The sequence below is a fragment of the Cryptomeria japonica genome, chromosome 1 (assembly GCF_030272615.1).
Source record: "Cryptomeria japonica chromosome 1, Sugi_1.0, whole genome shotgun sequence".
Classification (NCBI taxonomy): Eukaryota; Viridiplantae; Streptophyta; class Pinopsida; order Cupressales; family Cupressaceae; genus Cryptomeria; species Cryptomeria japonica.
Genome location: NC_081405.1, coordinates 699,271,997 through 699,293,423, shown reverse-complemented (window position 1 = coordinate 699,293,423; position 21,427 = coordinate 699,271,997).

The window sequence follows — 21,427 nt, the reverse complement described above, 5'->3', positions numbered from 1 at the left end:
GATAGGTCTACTGCTAAAGCTATTTGGGACCATTTGGAAACATTGAATGAAGGATATTCCATAGTCAAAATTGCAAAACTTGAAAGCTTCCTAGTCAAGTATGAAAATTTGAAAATGGAAGAAGATGAAAGATTTTCTACTTTTATGGAAACAGTAAATGAATTTGTTTTGGGTATTAAATATTGTGGAGGAACCTTAAGTGAAGATGAAATTGTTTCAAAAGTTTTAAGAGAATTTCTAGTGGCATACAAAATGAAAGTTACTACTATAAATGAACTGAGAACAATGCCTAATACATTAATAACTAGGGATACATTAATTGGAAAACTTTCAGCTTTTGAAATTGAGGAATTTGGTCATGTTGCTACTATAAAGACAGATTTAGCTTTTAAGGCATCAACATCATCTACACCATCATTTGACAAGTCTGATTGGAAAGCCTTTTATACAAGAGAACTTGAGGAAAGTAGGAGAGAAAATGAAGAACTTGAAGCACTATTTGCAAAGAAAATGCCTAAAGGTCCAGTTGGAAGTAAGTATGAAGGTAAAGCACCCTTTAAATGTTTTAACTGTAATAAGATTGGTCATATGGCTTCAAGATGCCCTGATAGACATGCTAGACTAAGAGAAGAAGCTAGGAGAACATACAAGCCTAACCCTGAATATCAGAGATACAGATTTAAGAAAAATAAAGATAAATCTTGTTATCTTGTTGATGAAGGAGTCATTGATGATTCTGATGAAGATCCAATAGACAATGGATAGCTTTTTGTTGCTATAAAAAAAGATCAACCGACACCTACTGTTCAATCGGTAGAATAGGCCTTGGCAGCTAAAGTTGAAGTTAAGGATGAATGGATCATTGATTCTGGATGCTCACATCACATGACTAGTGATAAAGGTAAATTCTTGAACTTTCTGGAATATAATGGAGGTCTGGTAAGATTTGGAGATGACAAAGCTTGTTTGATCAAAGGAAAAGGTACAATATCTCTTGATGGTAAGCATAATATTGACAATGTTTACTATGTAGAAGGTTTAAAACATAATCTTTTAAGTGTTGGTCAATTAGTTGAGAAAAGATTTCAGTTACAATTCAAGAATGGAAAATGCAAAATTATGAACATAACTGGTTTGGAAATTGCAACCGGTAATCAAACTAGAGGTAACATCTTTCATTTGAATAATAGTGAAAAGACATGCTTGATTGCACATATTGATGAAAGTTGCCTATGGCATAAGAGACTCTGTCATGTAAATTTTGATTGCATTGTGAAAATCAGTACTACTAAGGTGGTTAGAGATTTACCTAAGATTGTCAAACCTCACAATCCGGTATGTAAGGAATGTCAATTTGGAAAACAGGTTAGAGCATCTTTTAAAAGTATTCCAAAAAAATCAAATAATGCTCTTGACTTAATTCACACCGATTTATGTGGTCCAGCTAGAACTAAAAGCTTACAAGGTGATAGATATTTCATGCTAATCATTGATGACTATTCTAAAATGTGTTGGGTTACTTTTCTCAAAGAAAAATCAGAAGCACTTGGGAAGTTCAAACTGTTCAAAGCAATGGTAGAAAATGAAACCTGTAAGAAAATCAAATGTCTGAGATTATATCAAGTAAGTGAATTTACATCTAAGGAATTTAATACATTCTGTGAAGTGAATGGAATCAAAAGATAGTTATCAGCACCCCAGACACCACAGCAGAATGGAGTTGTAGAAAGGAAAAATAGAACTATCTTGGATGCAGCAAGGAGTATGTTATCTGAATCAAATCTACCACATGTATATTGGAAAGAGGCAGTAAGCACATCAGTCTATACATTCAACAAAGTTCACATCAAAGGTGAAACTGGTAAGACCCCTCATGAACTATGGTTTGGTATTACTCCTACTCTTAAATATTTCAGAATATTTGGAAGTAAATGCTATTGGCATTATGAGAACCGGTATGAGGACATAATGACATTGTATGTTGTCATTATGTCAATATGCTAAAGAAGAAAGAACCAGTATGTTACGAAGAACTGGTATATGTGAGAACCGGTATAACATTGTGAACCGGTATATGTGCCAAAGTGAAGCGATATGTTTGTTCAAGGTGAACCGATAAGTTGATATGAGAACTGGTACATGGAAGCTTTGTATGGCTACCAGTTGGTAGTCTCAACTTTAGGGTTTCCAGTTGAAGTGCTTCAAGCCTGTGTGACTCAATCGGTGACTTTGTGTGATGAGTTAGCCTTGTAACGAAGAACAGATCATGTTGCCACATCAGCCTTGTGCGCGTGAAGGATCTTAGATGAAGAAGATTGTTCCTATCTACCTCAGGAATGCGCGAAGTCTGTAAATGATGAAAACACATTATGGGTTATTAGCCGCCATGAAAGTGGTGGAAAATGAATGATGGAGAACGTCTTGAGATCAGTTCAAGATTGTTGCATTTAATGCAGTGTGCTCAACGACCAAGATTGAACCATTTGAATTGCTTAACCTAATAGGTTTAGGGTTTAGGGTTTATGCTATAGACTTGTCTATTTCCTATAAGGTTGATGGTGTGTCTTTTTCTGAGGTTGTTGGCAAAAGTTTTGTGTGTGTATCCAAGTGAAGTGATACGTGATTCTTGCCAGACTAGAGGAGAGAAGTGATATCTACAGAGTGAAAGTGCAGAAGGTGAAGAGGAGCTAAAGCGGATCTGCATTGGCATTGAGTGTTGTTACCAGGTCATTGTAATACCTGTTGATCTCTAACCACTTCAACAGTTGAGAAATCCCTTAATAGGGTAGCTTTAACCGACTTACTATAAATCCTTTAACAGGGTGACTCAAAACCATTGAGTTCTTGAAATCCTCTAACAAGGTAACCTTTAACCGAGTTTAACTCTTAACTGGGTATTCTAGCCATCCCTTAACCGAGTGATCCCTAAAAGGATCGGTTCCTAATAGAACCTATTGTTTCAATCTTTAATCAGACAAGGCTCCTAACAGAGTGGACTTCTAAAGAGTTGAGAACAACTTGTGGGTATTCATCCCCATCGTGGTTTTTCCCAGTTGGGTTTCCATGTGAAAAATCTGTGTGTCATGTGTGATGTTTTCATGTGATGGTTCAGTGTCTTATGTCTGACTATAAATCATGTTGATCTAGCTGTTCATATGTTTTTTATGATTGATTACCTATTCATGCACTAGGGTGAAATGGAAATGAAGCATTAGATTGTATGAAAAGAAAAGTGTCAACTGGTTTATGCTTGTCTCAGTTATTCTGGGTTTTTCTGATTGTACTTTGTTTAAGACCGGTGTTACTATTTGTTTGTCAAAGCATAGTGTCTGCTGACAAACTAGTTTTAGGAATGTGTTTTTGTCTGTATTGATTTACCCCCCACCTCTTAGTACCAGTTTGGTATCATCCATCATTGAAAAGTTGACAGCCTATGAGCTAAATTGTTTTGATGGTAGTGTTCAAAAGACTGAATCAGCTTTTAAAGCTTCTGCTGTACTATCTAGAAAAGGAAAAGAAGCAAAGACCAGTGATGAACCAAGATAGAGCAGAGTAATGGATGATAAGGAGTTTCTGATGGAATTTGAAGCTCTTCTTGCTATGAAACTTCCTAATGGAATTGGTAAATATAGAGGTAAGCTCCCTTTGAAATACTTTTCTTGCAACCAGATAGGGTATATTGTTGTAAACTGTCCTAATGGTGACAACAAGGACAAACCGGAAAGGTTCAAGAAATTCAAAGGAGGAAATCGAAGAAACTATTTTGTGACAGTTGATGAAGGTGTCACAGACAAGGAATTAGAAGATGAAGAAAATGAAGATATTGTGTTTGTTGCTATCAAGAAAGATGTGTCAGACAAGAAGGCTCTTGTCTCCCACTTTGATAATTCCAATGAGTGGATTATTGATCATGGTTTTTCTCACCATATGACTAGTGACCAGAGCAAGTTTTTATCCTTGGAAGAATATGATGGTGGTGTGGTTCACTTTGGTAATAATGCACCATGTATGGTCAAAGGAAGAGAGTCCATCTCTCTAAATGGAAAGAGCAGTGCTGACAATGTGTATTGGGTTGATGGTCTCAGACACAACCTTCTAAGTGTTGCCTAGCTGAATGATAGTGGTCTCACTCTGGAATTCAAGAATGGAATGTGCAGAATCAAAGGAAAGAATGGTGAAATGGTGGCCACCGACATGCAGACCAAAGGTAACCTATTTCAGTTGAATGCAAATATCAGTACATGTCTTATGGCCAAGTTTGATGACAGCTAGATATGGCATAGGAGGCTCTGCCATGTAAACTTTGACAACATTGTAAAGGCCAATAAGATCAAGGCAGTTAGAGGGTTGCCGGTGTTGAGAAAACTGGAAAATACCTTGTGTAGAGAATGTCAACTAGGGAAAATGTCTTCCTCAACCTTTAAAGGTAAACCTTTCACTGCTGACAATCTACTTAATCTTGTGCATACTGATTTGTGTGGTCCTATGAAAACTAGGAGTGTGCAGGGTGATAGGTACTTCATGATTCTCACTGATGACTGCTCAAGAATGATGTGGGTCACATTCTTGAAGGATAAGTCTGAAGCTTTTGGGAAGTTCAAAGCTTTCAAAGCATTAGTGGAGAAGGAAAGCGGTAAAAGGATCAAGTGCCTTAGAACTGATCAAGGAGGGGAATTCACTTCTGGTGAATTCAACAAGTATTGTGAAGAACATGGCATCAAGAGGCAATTGTCTGCCCCGCGGACTCCACAACAAAATGGCCTAGCAGAGAGGAATAACTAGATAGCAGTTGAAGTAGCAAGAACAATGCTAATTCAAGGAAAGGTCGCTCACACCTTTTGGAGAGAAGCGGTGAGCACAACAGTCTACACAAAGAATCGGGTACTCATTAAGAAAGGTAAGGATAAAACTCCTTATGAGTATTGGACTGGTAAGACACCTATGGTTAGTTACTTTAGAGTGTTTGGTAGCAAATGTTACATTAAGAGGAGCGAACACTAGAGAAAATTTGATGTGAAATGTGATGAGGGAATATTCCTAGGGTATTCCACCAAAAGCAAAGCTCTCAAGTGTTTCAATAATAGGACTCATAGAATTATGGAAAGCATCAATGTGAGAGTTGATGAAACCTCTGAGAAAATTGAGGAAACCAGTAGTAAGCAAGCGGTAAATGAACTAGTTGTAACTTTCTGGGAACCGGTTGCCAGTCAGCCAAGTACCATTAATAGTGTTCCTACACTGGTAGATGTAGATGTTGATACTGATGGAGAAGAGGATGAAGAAGAAAAGAAAGAGGAATCTGTTAAGACCATTCCTTAGTATGTCAAGCTGAATCATGATCCTAAGCAGATTATAGGAGATAAGGATGTAGGAATCCTTACAAGAAGAAAGGTCAGAGAAAACTCATGTATGATTTTTGAATTTGAGCCTAAATCATTCAAAGAGGCACATAAAGATGAATACTAGATCAAGGCAATGGAAGAGGAACTTGACCAGATAGAGAAAAATGGTACATGGTCTTTGGTACCCAGACCGGAGCATAAAAATGTCATCGGTAACAAATGGGTTTTCATAAATAAGCCGAATGAGGATGGCACAATGATTAGAAACAAATCCAAACTGGTGTGTAAGGGATATGCCCAAGAAGAAGGAGAAGACTATGGAGAAACCTTTGCTCCTGTAGCTAGATTGGAAGGAGTTTGTATGCTTCTTGCATATGCAACTTTTAAAGGATTCAAAGTATATCAAATAGATGTAAAATCTACATTCCTAAATGATGTACTTGAAGAGGAGGTGTATATAGAGAAACCACATGGTTTTTCCCTGTCTGAAGACAGTGACATGGTGTGTAGGCTACATAAAGCCTTATATGGTCTAAAGCAGGCACCTAGAGCATGGTATGAACGTCTGCACTCCCATCTTGTGAAAATTGGATTTGAAAGAACAAGTGAAGATAGCAATATCTACTTGAAATCTAAAGGAGATCAGATCTTGATCTGTGAGGTATTTTTTGATGACATTATCTTTGGTGGAGATGACAAGATGAGTCATGAGTTTGTAGATGAGATGAAGAAAGAGTTTGATATGCCACTCATTGGGGAGATTAAGTTCTTCATTGGACTAGAGATTCAACAAATGAAAGATGGAATCTTTATCACTAAGTCCAAGTATGTCAAAGAGGTGTTGAAGACCTTTGACATGGAAGATAGCAAACTGGTTGGTACACCGATGGTGACCGGTTGTAAACTATCCAAAGAGGATGACTCAACATTGGTTAATGAGAAGGAATACTAATCAATGATTCGTAAGTTGCATTATGTAGTGCATAGCAGATTGGATATTGCACATGCAGTTGGCATTACTACAAGGTTCCAGAAAAGTCTAAGAGAATCCCACTTGGTTGCAGTCAAGCAGATTCTTAGGTATCTGAAGGGAACAGTTGACTATGGATTGTGGTATCCATATAGCAATGATTTCAACTTGAAAGTATTCATAGATGCTGACTGGGCAGGTAATGTGGATGACCAGAAGAGCACAATCGGTGGTGCATTCTTTCTCAGTGGTAGACTGGTCTCATGGATGAGTAAGAAGCATAGTTGTATCTCTTAGTCTACAGTGGAAGTGAAGTATGTTACAGCCTTCATGAACTGCACTCAGACAATCTGGATGAAACATGTATTAAATGGCTTCAAAGTTCCTGTATCTGAACTAGTAAGTATATTTTGTTACAATACTAGTGCAATTAACATCTCCAAGAATCCGGTTTTGCATTCTAGAACCAAGCACTTTGAGCTTAAGTATCATTTCTTGAGGGAAAAGGTTCAGAACAAAGAGATTGCATTGGAACATGTTTCTAGTAAGGAGTAGTTAGTAGACATATTCACCAAGCCTCTCCCAAAGGTTACATTTATGTACTTAAGAGGTGAATTAGAGGTGTTGCCCCTTCAGGAGGTGAACTAAAGGTATTTGCTCCACATTAGTCCGATATTGCATAGTCAATTTTTTTTTAGGATTGATGTGTTGAAGGATGCTACTCCTCAAGGGGAGCAACATAATGGAATAGGGAAGCTTGTGCCTCCACTTTGGCATTGTTGTCAAAGGGGGAGAAGAAGTAAAGCAGAGAAGATATCTGCATAAGTGAAGCGAAGAGATATCTTTGTATATTGCCATCAATGCCAAAGGGGGAGATTGTTGGCATTATGAGAACCGATATGAGGAAATAATGACATTGTATGTTGTCATTGATGTCAGTATGCTAAAGAAGAAAGAACTGGTATGTTACCAACAGCTGGTATATGTGAGAACTAGTATAACATTGTGAATCAGTATATGTGCCAAAGTGAAGCGGTATGTTTTTTCAAGGTGAACTGACAAGTTGATATGAGAACCGGTACATGGAAGCTTTGTATGACTACCAGTTGGTAGTCTCAACTTCAGGGTTTTCGGTTGAAGTGCTTCAAGCCTGTGTGACTCAACCGGTGACTTTGTGTGATGAGTTAGCCTTGTAATGAAGAATAGATCATGTTGCCATGTCAGCCTTGTGCACATGAAGGATCTTGTATGAAGAAGATTGTTCCTATCTACCTCGAGAATGTGCAAAGTCTGTAAATGACAAAAATGCATGATGGGTTATCAACCGCCATGAAAGTGGTGGAAAACGAATGATGGAGAACGTCTTGAGATCAGTTCAAGACTATTGCATTTAATGCAATGTGCTCAATGATCAGGATTGAATCGTTTGAATTGCTTAACCTAACAGGTTTAGGGTTTAGGGTTTATGCTACCGACTTGTCTATTTCCTATAAGGTTGATGGTGTGTCTTTTTCTAAGGTTGTTGGCAAAAGTTGTGTGTGTGTATCCAAGTGAAGTGATACGTGATTCTTGCTAGACCAAACAAGAGAAGTGATATCTGCAGAGTGAAAGTACAAAAGGTGAAGAGGAGCTAAAGTGGATCTGCATTGGCATTGAGTGTTGTTACTAGGTCATTGTAATACCTGTTGATCTCTAACCACTTCAATAGTTGAGAAATCCCTTAATAGGGTAGCTTTAACCGACTTACTGTAAATCCTTTAACAGGGTGACTCAAAACCATTGAGTTGTTGAAATCCTCTAACAAGGTAACCTTTAATCAGGTTTAACTCTTAACCGGGTATTCTAGCCATCCCTTAATCAGGTGATCCCTAACAGGATCGGTTCCTAACAGAACCTATTGTATCAATCTTTAACCGAACAAGGCTCTCAACAGAGCAAACTTCTAAAGAGTTCAGAACAGCTTGTGGGTATTCATCCCCATCGTGGTTTTTCTTAGTTGGGTTTCCACGTGAAAAATTTGTGTGTCATGTGTGATGTTTTCATGTGATGGTTTAGTGTCTTATGTCTGACTGTAAATCATGTTGATCTAGCTGTTCATATATTTTTGATGATTGATTATCTATTCATGCACTAGGGTGAAATAGAAATGAAGTATTATATTGTATGAAAAGATAAGTGTCAACCAGTTTATGCTTGTCTTAGTTATTCTAGGTTTTGTCAGTTGTACTCTGTTTAAGACCGGTGTTATTATTTGTTTGTCAAAGCGCAGTGTCTATTGACAAACCAATTTTAGGAATGTGTTTTTGTATGTACTGATTCACCCCCCCCTCTCAATACCAGTTTGGTATCATCCATTCATCATTGAGTTATCAAATGCTATATTAGAAGAGATGAGTATATTGGCAAATTTGATCCTAGAAGTGATGAAGGAATATTTCTTGGTTATTCATCTAAGAGCAAGGCATATATTTGTTTTAACAAGAGATTGTAGAAAATTATTGAGAGTACAAATGTGAAGATTGGTGAACAATTCAGTGGAACTTCAAGGTATATAGACTCTGAACCGGCAACAGAGATTCTAACAAATGAATGTACATTGAACCCACCGGTACCGAATGAAGATCTAGTTACATCGGTATCATATGAAAAGTCCACTGTAACTGAGGAACAACAACAAACAAAGACACCTCGATATGTAAGGCTAAATCACTCTGAAGATCAGATAATTGGAAACAAACATAAAGGAGTTACGACAAGAGGAAGACTGGAAAATGAAGAGGTATGTCTTATTTATCAAATTGAACCATCATCTATTAATGAGCCATGTGAAGATAAACATTGGATTGAAGCTATGGAAGAGGAACTAGAACAAATTGAGAAAAATAACACATGGACATTAGTTCCCTGGCCTAAAGACAAAAATGTAATTGGAACAAAATGGGTATTCAGAAATAAACTTAATGAAGATGGTAAGGTAATAAAAACTAAAGCAAGACTAGTCTATAAGGGATATTCACAAAAAGAAGGAATTGATTATAATGAAACCTTTGCATCGATAGCTAGAATTGAGGTAGTTAGATTATTCTTGGCTTTTGTAGCACACAAGAACTACAAAGTATATCAAATGGATATTAAATGTGCATTTCTGAATGGAGATCTTGAAGAAGTTTACATTGAACAACCTGATGGATTTTCTTTGACAGATAACAAAGATATGGTTTGCAGATTAAGGAAAGCTTTGTATGGGTTGAAGCAAGCTCCAAGAGCTTGGTATGCAAGATTGGATAAGTATCTTTTGAAGATTGGTTTTTCTAAAGGTAATGTTGACAGCAACTTATACTACAAAGTAACTAATGATGACATCTTGGTTATAGAAGTTTTTGTTGATGATATAATCTTTGGAGGAGAAGATGGATTATGTAAAGACTTTTTTATTGAAATGCAGCAAGAATTTGAAATGTCTATGATTGGAGAAATAAAATTCTTTTTAGGATTGCAGATTTCACAGACTAATAAAGGTATATTCTTGAGTCAATCCAAGTACTTGAAGGAGTTATTAAAGAAATTTGGCATGGAGAACTCTAAACTGGTAAGCACACCTATGACTACAAATGACAAATTATCACTAAGGGATGAATCAACACCTGTTAATCAGACTAGGTACAAATCTATGATAGGAGGGCTACTGTATTTGACACAAACAAGACCTGATATTATGAATGCAACATGTATTGTCTCAAGATTTCAGAGTAATCCTAGAGAAAATCATGAATCAACAGTAAAAAGGATTTTCCAGTACTTACAAGGCACTACAAATATTGGTTTATGGTACCCCAGAGATGAAAAGTTTGAATTATATGCATACACAGATGCAAATTGGGCAGGAGATGTGGATGATAGAAAAAGCACAACTGGAGGAGCATTTTTCCTTGGTAGCAGATTAATTTCTTGGTTGAGTAAGAAACAAAGTTGCACATCTTTATCAATAGCAGAATTAAAATATGTTGTAGCAGCAACTAACTATACACAGGTGTTATGGCTTAAGCAAATGTGGAAGGACATAAAGGTAAAATGCAAGGAACCCATAACTATCTATTGTGACAACACTTTAGCAATTGATATATCTAAAAATCCAGTATTACATTCTAAAACCAAACATGTTTCTATCAAACTAAATTTTTTGAAAGAGAATGTTGAAGCAAAAGAAGTAAAACTGGTTTATGTGAATACTAAAGAGCAGATTGCAGATATTTTCGCTAAACCTCTGCCTAAGGAGACCTTTGAATATCTCAGAGACCAGCTTGGGGTCATACCCCCATCGATAGAGACTTAGACAGTTGATGTTTTTCATCAACTAACAGAACTAACAGAGAAATCTTTTACTCCGATTTTTTATGAGGAAGCTACTTCTTAGGGGGAGTAGTTGGTATACTGAATTGGTTGGTATTTTTGTATTTGGATCTGGTTTTATATTGGCTTTGGCATATGATGTCAAAGGGGGAGAGAGTGATATGGAAAAACACATTATCTCTTGGGGAGAGATTGTTATTTTGAGAGAAACTGATTACTCTTTGTATCTGTATTTTGATTTCTGGTTGTGATCTCTTTTTGGGAGATTATTGGTTTTTGGTATTTGGCATTTCTATTTTGGCACTTTGATGGTTTTTCCATCTTGTCTTACCATCAATGCCAAAGGGGGAGATTGTTGGTATTTTGGTATGGTTTTGTCATTGATATCAACACCTACTATCACTTATCAACTCTGGCACTTTGAAGAATCAGATATGTTCATCGGCAAGCAAGTGACTTATGCACAGTTACCGGTATCTAGTACACTGACATGATATATTGTTCATCGACACTTGGAGTAACATGGAGAATACTTGGTTATGTCAAAGACATCATTTGGACACTTTGTCTTGGAGATTTTTTCATTGGTATATTCATAATTGCATATTTGTTGTTACCAACAAATAGGTCCAGGATAAGCACCGACAGGCTTATCTATTCCAGATTAGTATGGCACATCATGGAGATGATTTATTATTGTTGTAAATGCATTTAGCCAACATATTATCGATTATTGCATCGATCATTGTTTTATTTGTCAATTGATTTTATTGTAATATCTTCTAGAGCCGACCTACTAAAATTGGTCTTAGGTTATGATATAAATGTAAGATCTTATTTGTAAGATCAGCAGTGTAATGCAAAGGAAGAAATAATTTAGTATATGCGAGAATAAGTAGTGATTTACACACAGACATCATTTGAAGGTTGATGGAAGGTTTTGTGAAGGCTTATTAGAACTACACCAGTACTAAATCCAGCATATTAAGATGCTATTTTGAGCAGTACATCTTTATTGGATTTAACCATCCAATTGTAGTCAGTGTGACTCCCATTTGTGATTGAGCAGTGAGCTCTAGGTGCTTACCCTATCTGCATGTGCAGACTCCATTTGTATACACATACTATCTGCAGTAGTATCATCTGATTGTGGGTAAGGTTCCCCACTGTGGTTTTTCCCATTACAGGGTTTCCACATACAAATATTGGTGTTATGTGTTGTGGATGTTATTGTCTTTCTATTTCATGCATTAATCTTTACAGGTACTGTAATTAACTGATAAAACTGTCTATCGACATAAAAGCTTGGTTTACCAGTATTAAGCTTTAAAGTTGGTTAAGTTGTTTTGGTTTGAATTTATTTGACAACTGATTCACCCCTCCCCATCCTCTCAGCTATCTCTGGGACCTAACACTGTACTCTAGTGTTCTCGTCACCTATTATGAAGCAGTCACCGGTGAGGAGGGACCTCAAGGAGATCAGTCCAGACCGGTCAACAAGAGTAAACACAGTGTAAACACATAGATATGATGGAGGCAATGCAGAACAGATAATTTTATTACATGAAATTTGATTACATCCAATTGATAACAATTGGGTTACAACATACTAGCACATAGGCCAGGTACAATAGGTCACAACCGGGACCTTGAATCAAAAGATCTATCTTCTAGGCATAGTCTATCTATCTGATACTCAAACTAATTCTAAATTGATTACATTCTAGAGCATGATTACAAATATATATATATATTGATCCAAAGGATCCAGTCGGCCCAAAAGGGATCAAAACCCAAAGAACAAGACCTAATGTGCAAAATAAACAAGGTCAACCTCTGCCAAGAGATTCCTCTAGAAAATCCAAAGGATAAAACATAGAAGGTCAGCCACATGCCAAGAAACATTTTAGATCAATGCTCAAGGCTCCACAAGCTTTGGAATGGGTTCTAGTAGATCACTAGAATAGGTCTCAGGCAACCGGTAACAAGAAACTATCATGGAAACTGTTGGTGATATCTTGCCAGAAAATGATCCAAATGAGATGCGGTTTGAAAGAAAGAAAGATGAGCAATTATTCAAGTAGAATCTAACTCCATAGGATCTAGTGAGCTAAAACTAGGACACATAGAAAGAAAACTCAAACTGCAAACAAAACAGAAAGGAAAATGTTTTTTGGTTGATGCAAGATTGCAGTGAACTGGGGATGCTCCTGCATTAGACATTTGGGGTTATTGAAAAAGTGAGCTTCTCACTTTGCTAGGGTCAAAGAAAACCCAAGGCGGTGTACCTCTGCTTGAGAAATTCAAGATGAATCTTCAATTGGTCTTCTCTTCCACTTCACAAGATATTCTTTGTACCGACTATTTCGGGTACTACGCCCAATCAATTGTCCAAAATTTCTTCAATCTGATCCGGTTCTTTCTAGGGCAATTGTTTCTCAAGGTCTGCAACACTGTCCTTATTTAATTATGGTTCATGATACTCATGAAGATCTGCAATGTTGAATATAGGTGAAATACGTAGACTATCCGGTAGCTCCACTTCATATGCATTTCTTGAAATGAACTTTCTCAAAATCTTGCAGGGTCCAAACTTCTTCATCTGCAACTTATTATAAGTTCCAACCAGGAATCTCTCTTTTCTCAAATATAACATCACTTCATCACCAAATTCAAATTCCTTATGTCTCCTCTTCTCATTTGCCTTCTCCTTATATTTGTTGTTCACGTCTTCCAAATGTTGTTTAACCTGAATATGCAATGCTACCATGTGATCTATAAAATCTTCTTCTTTTGAACTCTTTCGGTCTTCACTACTAATGTCTCTCAATTCTACTATTCCTCTAGGATGCACTCTCGTAACAATCTCAAATTTTTTTTTCCAGTACTTCTATCCATTGAATTATTTTAGACAAATTCTTCTTGTACAAGGATCAAATCCCAACTTCCGGTTTTATCTCCCACTAAACATCTCAACAAGTTTCCCAAACTTTGGTTAACAACTTCTATCTGTCCATCAGTCTGTGGATGAAAAGTTGAACTAAACTTCAAATCTATCTTCATCTTCTTCCAAAGTGTTCTCCAAAAATAGCCAACAAACTTAGTGTCTCTATCTGAAACTATGTTCTTAGGTAATCCATGCAATCTCACCACTTCATTGAAAAATAGATCTGCTACATGTAATGCATCTGATGTCTTCTTACAAGGTATGAAATGAGTCATCTTTGAAAATCTATCCACTACCACAAATATAGAATCATTCCCTCTCGGTGTCTTAGGCAATCCAAGTACAAAATCTATGCTTATATCCTCCCAAGGTCATACCAGTACTATCAAAGGTTTATACTATCCCACATTCTGACTACTACCTTTTGCAACTTGACAAACTCTACAACTTTGCACATATCTCTTAACATCCTTATGAATTTGGGGCCAAAAGTACTTCTCACTCACCAATGCAACTGTTTTGTCAATGCCAAAATGTCCAACTAAACCTCCACTATGTTTCTCTTTTATTAGGTTCTCTCTCATGGAACTCTTAGGTATGCACAACTGAACTTCCTTGAATAAAATCCCATCCTAAATAAAATAATCCAACCATTTTTTCTTATCAACCATAACCAGTTCTCTACATGCTTTCCAAGGTTCTGTAAAATTTGGGTCTTCATCATATAAGGTCTTCAAATTTTCAAAACCTGATATTGTCACTCTCATCTCTGTCAGCAAATTCCTTCTCCTACTCAATGCATCAACAACTTTGTTAGATTTCCCACTTCTATGCTTCAACACAAAGGTGTAACTCTATAAGAATTCTATCCATCTCATATGTCTTTGATTCAACTTACTCTAACTATTCAAATATTGCAAAGCTTGATGATCTGTATACAACACAAACTCCTTAGGCAACAAGTAGTGTCTCTATTTCTTCAAGGCTTGAACTATGGCATAAAATTTCTGATCATATACTAAATATCTCTTCCAAGCGTCATTTAATTTCTCGCTTAAATAGGCTACTGCTCTCCCTTCTTGACTCAAAACTGCTCCTATTGTTGTTCCACTTGCATCACAATCCACTTGAAATACCTCATTGAAATCTAGTAAAGCTAACACAGGTTGCTCAGTCACTTTATGCTTCAACAATTCAAAAGTTTTGTTTTCTCCAGTTGTCCACTTTAATTCCTTCTGATCTCCTCTCATGGTCTTATTCATAGGTGTACAAACTGAACTAAAATTTCTGATAAACTTTTGGTAAAAACTAGCCAATCCATGAAATGATCTTACCTTTCCAATCCTTTCTAGTGTAGGCCACTCAACAATCGCTTTCACTTTCTCAGGGCCCATCTTCAAACCATCCTCTGATATCACAAAGCCCAAATAGACTAACTCATCCTTCATGAAAGTACACTTCTTGATATCGATCAACAATTTTTCTTCTCTCAACCTCTGTAAAACTTGTCTGAACTGCAACAAATGCTCCTCTTTTGTTTTACTAAAAAGAAGAATCTCATCCAAATACACAATAAAAAACTTACCTAATAATTTCTTCAATACCTCTTTCATCAACCTCATGAAAGTACTCAGTGCATTATTCAATCCAAAAGGCATCACCAACCATTCATATAGTCCTTCATTTGTCTTAAATATTGTCTTCCACTCATCACCTTCTTTGATCCTGATATGATGATATCCGCTCTTCAAATCTATCTTTGTAAAGTATTTTGCTCCACTCAAACAGTCCATTATGTCATCCATCCTAGGCAAAGGAAATCGGTATTTTACTGTGATCTTGTTTATTGCTCTTGAATCGGTACACATCCTCCATTCTCCATTCACTGGGGCTCTGAAGAAAATTAGTACTCGCTCAACCATTCCTAGTTCCTCTTCACGCCATTTATTCATGCTAGTCCTCTACAATCTTCCACCCCACAATAAAAATTCAGGACATGAAAACTCCAGAACAAAACTTTGCTCTAATACCACTTGAAACAGTCACTGGTGAGGAGGGACCTCAAGGAGATCAATCCGGACCAGTTAGCAAGAGTAAACACAACGGAAACACACAAATATGATGGAGGCAATGTATAACAAATAATTTTATTGCATGAAATTTGATTACATCCAACTGGTAACAACCGGATTACAACATACTGGCACACAGACCAGGTAGAATAGGTCACAACCAAGACCTTGAATTGAAAGATCTATCTTCTAGGCACAATATATCTATCTGATACTCAGATTGATTTTAAATTGATTACATTCTAGAGCACTATTACAAATATATATATTGATCCAAAGGATCCAGTTGGCCCAAAAGGGATCAAAACCCGAAGAACAAGACCCAACGTGCAAAATGAACAAGGTCAACCTCCGCCAAGAGATTCCTTGAAAAATCCAAAGGATGAAAAGTAGAAGGTTGGCCAGACACCAAGAAACATAGAGATCAATGCTCAAGGCTCCACAAGATTCAGAATGGGTTTCAGTAGATCACCATAATAGGTCTCAGGCAACTGGTAACAAAGGAACAACCGGTAACAAGAAACTATCATGGAAACTGATGGTGATATCTTGTCAAAAAATGATCCAAATGAGATGCGATTTGAAAGCAAGAAAGATGATCAACTCTTTAAATAGAGTCCAACTCCACAGGATCTAGTGAGCCTAAACTAGGACACACAAAAAGAAAACTGAAACTAGAAACAAAACAGAAAGGAAAATGTTTTTTGGTTGATGCAAGATTATTGTGAACCATAGATGCTCCTACATCATATTATCTGGTCTTCAAAATGATTTAACCTTACATACCTGGGTACTACCTGTTTCGATGCAATAAACTCTTCTTCTTATTCTACCGGTTGAGCATCTTCATATGCACTATTCTACTCAACATCTTTCTGCACTTCCAGTTCAATAAACACAAGTTTTTGTCCATCATCTGCTGGTATCATCAGATTAATCAGAAAAATCATCAACTTTTACATTCACACTCTCCACAATCTTCTTTGTCCTTTTGTTGTAACACTTGAAAGCTTTTCTCTTAGTGGAGTAGCCAAGAAATGTTCCTTCATCACTCTTAGCATCAAATTTACTAGTATAATTATCTCTTTTTATAAAACATTTGCTACCAAAAACTTTGAAGTAACTAACACTAGGAGTTTTACCATACCATAACTCATAGGGTGTTTTATCATTACCTTTTTTTACTAGTACCTAGTTCAATGTGTAAACAATAGTGTTGAGTGTTTCTCTCCAAAATATCTTTGGTACATCTCTCTGTATTAGCATAGTCCTTGCTACTTCAACAATGGTTTTGTTTCTTCTTTCTACAATTACATTCTATTGTGGTGTCCTGAGAGTAGATAGTTGCCTCTTTATTCTATTTTCATCACAATATCTCATAAACTCATCTGATGTAATCTCTCCACCCCAGTTAGATCTCAGGCACTTAAGATTCTTACCGATTTCCTTTTCTACTAAGGCCTTGAATGCCTTGAACTTACTAAAAGCTTTTGAATATTCCTTCTAAAAATTAACCACCCACATAATTCTTGAAAAATCATCAGTAAATATCATAAAATTCTTGTCACCATAAAAAATTCTAGTCCTCATAGGACCACATAAGTCAATGTGCACCAAATCTAGAATATGCTCAGACGAAAAAGATTTGCTCTTAAAAGAAGATGTAGTCATCTTACCCAACTTACATTCTTTACACAACACATTGTTTGGTTTAACAAGTTGTGTCATACCTCTCACCATACTAGATTTGCTAACCTTAACCACATTATCAAAGTTCATGACAAAACCTTCTATGCCATAACCAGCTATCTTCAACCTTAGCAACCAAACAATGTTTACACTAGCATTCAGATGGAATAAGTTACCTTTAGTTTTCTTACTAGTAGAAATGAATTAGTACAAACATAAATACAGTCCAAAACCAGTTTGATAGAAAATACTCCAAATGACTGGCAAACAGAGATATTGGTTGAGACAGAGTGCAACTGGTAACTCCCAGAACAACTCGAACAATCATAAACCAGTCACTCACTAAGCTTTCCTCTTATCTCAATACTATAGTACCATTACACTCTCATGCATGAACAGGTAAACTAACATTAGATCTTCATAACAGTTAGTTCAATATGTTTTATAGACAGACATGAAACATAGAACCATCATATGCTCAACAGGTAATAACAAAGCATCACAAGATAAAAGCATTACACATGACACACATATTTTTCACGTGGAAACCCAACTAGGAAAAACCACGGTGGGGATGAATACCCACAAGTTGCTTTTGAACTCTTTAGAAGTCCGCTCTGTTAGGAGCCTTGTCCGGTTAAAGACATTACAATAGGTTCTGCTAGGAACCGATCATGTTAGGGATCACCCGATTAAGGGATGGCCATAATACCCGGTTAAGGGTTAAACCTGGTTAGGGTTACCTTGTTAGAGGATTTCAAGAACTCAATAGATAAAGGATCTCCAGAGCTCTATAGCTTCTCAAAACTCATTAACTTCGAGTTACCCTGTTAAGGGATTTGAAACAAGCTGGTTAAAGCTACCCTGTTAAGGGATTTGTATCAAGCCTAGTTAAGGCTACCCTGTTAAGGGATTTCACAACTGTTGAAGTGGTTAAAGATCGACAGGAATTACAATGATCTGGTAACAACACTCAATGCTAATGTAGATCTGTTTTGGCTCCTTTTCACCTTCTGCACATTCACTTTGTAGGTATCTCTTCTCTCCTTTGATCTAGCAAGAATCATGTATCACTTCCCTTGGATACACACTCACAACTTTTTCCAACAACCTTACAAAGAAACACAACATCGACCTTATAAGAAACAAATAGGTCAGTAGAAAAAACCCTAAACCCTAAACCTATTAGGTTAATCAATTCAAGCAGTTCAATCCTGACCGTTGAATCATACTACATTAAATGCAACAATCTTGAATCGATCTCAAGACATTCTCCATCATCCATTATCAACTGATTTCATGGCGGCTAATAACCCATCACGCATTATCACTGTTTGACAAACTTTGCACATTCCCGAGGTAGATAGGAATAGTCTTCTTCATGCAAGATCCTTCATGCACATAGAGCTTACGTGGCAACATGACCCATTCTCCGTTATACTACTAACTCATCACACAAAGATCACCAATTGAGTCACACAGGCTTGAGGTACTCCAACCAGAAATCCTGAAGTGGAAACTACCTATCAACTGGTAGTCACACAATGCTTCCATGTGCCAGTTCCCATAACTACATGCCGGTTCATCTTGAACAAATATGCCGCTTCACTTTGGCATATATACCAGTTCTCTCTTTTCACCTATCACATGTGTCGGTTCACATCATGTCTCATATTGACATCAATGACAACATACAATATCATTATGTCTTCATACCGGTTCACATAATGCCAACAATCTCCCCCTTCAGCATTGATGGCAATATACAAAGATATCTCTCTGCTTCACATCTTCTCCCTCATTTGCTGCAGATATCTTTTCCGCTCTACTCCTTCTCCCCCTTTGACAACAATGCCAAAGTGGAGGCACAAGCATCTCTATTCCATTATGTTGCTCCCCCTAAGGAGTATCATCCTTCAACACATTAGTCAACAAAAAAAAATTGACTATGCAATACTTGACTGATGTGGAACAAATACTTTTAGTTCACCTCCTGAAGGGGCAGTACCCCCAATTCACCTCTTAAATGCACAAATGTAGTCTTTGGGAGAGGCTTGGTGAATATGTCTGCTAACTGCTCCTTACTAGAAACATGTTCCAGTGCAATCTCTTTATTCTGAACCTTTTCCCTCAAGAAATGATACTTAAGCTCAAAATGCTTGGTTCTAGAATGTAAAACTGGATTCTTTGAGATATTGATAGCACTTGTGTTATCATAAAATATACTCACTGGTTTAGATACAGGGATTTTGAAGCCTTCCAATACATGCTTCATCCAAATTGTCTGAGTGCAGTTCATGAAAGCTGCAACATACTCCGCTTCCGCTGTAGACTGAGAGATACAACTCTTCTTTTTACTCATCCATGAGACCAGTCTACCACTGAGAAAGAATGCACCACCAGTTGTGCTTTTTTGGTCATCCACATTACTTGCCCAATCAACATCTGTGAACACTTTCAGATTGAAATCATTGCTGTATGGGTACCACAATCCATAGTCAATTGTTCCCTTTAGATACCTAAGAATTTGCTTGACTACAATCAAGTGGGATTCTCTTGGACTTTTCTGGAACCTTGCAATAATGCCAACTGCATACATGCAATATATAGTCTGCTATGCACTACATAATGCAACTTACCAATCATTGATCTGTATTCCTTCTCATCAACCAGTGCAGAATCATCCTCTTTTGTTAATTTGCAACTGGTCACCATCGGTGTACCAACCGGTTTGCTATCTTCCATGCCAAAGGTCTTCAACACCTCTTTGACATATTTGGACTAAGTGATAAAGATTCCATCTTTCATTTGCTGGATCTATAGTCCAATGAAGAACTTAATCTCCCTTATAAGTGACATCTCAAACTCTTTCTTCATCTCATCAGCAAACGCATGACTCATCTTGTCATCTCCTCTAAAGATAATGTCATCAAAAAAATTCTCACAAATCAGGATCTGATCTCCTTCAGACTTCAAGTAGATATTGCTATCTTCACTTATTCTATCAAATCCAATCTTCACAAGATGGGAATGTAGGCGCTCATACCATGCCCTAGGTGCTTGCTTTAGACCATATAAGGCTTTATGTAGCCTGCACACCATATCATTGTCTTCAGATAGGGAAAACTCATCTGGTTGCTCTATATATGCCTCCTCTTCAAGTACACCATTTAGGAATGCAGATTTTACATCCATTTGATATACTTTGAACCCTTTAAAAGCTGCATATGCAAGAAGCATACAAACTCCTTCCAATCTGGCTATAGGAGCAAAGGTTTCTCCATAGTCTTCTCCTTCTTCTTGAGCATATCCTTTGCACACCAATCTAGCTTTATTCCTAATCACTATGCCATCCTCATTCAGCTTGTTTCTGAACACCCATTTGGTGCCAATGACATTTTTATGCTCTAGTCTGGGTACCAAGGACCATGTACCATTTTTTTCTATTTGATTGAGTTCCTCTTCCATTGCCTTGATCCAGTCTTCATCTTTATGAGCCTCTTTGAATGATTTAGGCTCAAATCTAGAGATCATATATGAGTTTTCTCTGATCTTTCTTCTTGTAAGGATTCTTGCATCCTTATCTCCTATGATCTGCTTAGGATCATGATTTAGCTTGACATACTGAGGAATGGTCTTAACTGGTTCTTCTTGCTTTTCCCCTTCATCCTCATCTTCATCAGTATCAACATTCACCGATTCAGGAACACGGTTACTGGTACTTGGTTGACTAACAATTGGTTCCCAGAAGGTTGCAACCAGTTCATTTACAACTTGCTCACTGCCAGTTTCCTCAGTTTTCTCAGAGGATTCATCAATTCTTACATTGATACTTTCCATAATTCTTCGAGTCCTATTGTTGTAACACTTGAAAGCTTTACTCTTGGTGGAATATCCTAGGAATATTCCCTCATCACATTTAGCTTCAAATTTGCCCTAATGTTCACTCCTCTTGATGTAACATTTGCTATCAAATACCCTAAAGTAGCTGACCACAGGTGTCTTACCGGTCTAGTACTCATAAAGATTTTTGTCCTTACCTTTCTTGATGAGTACC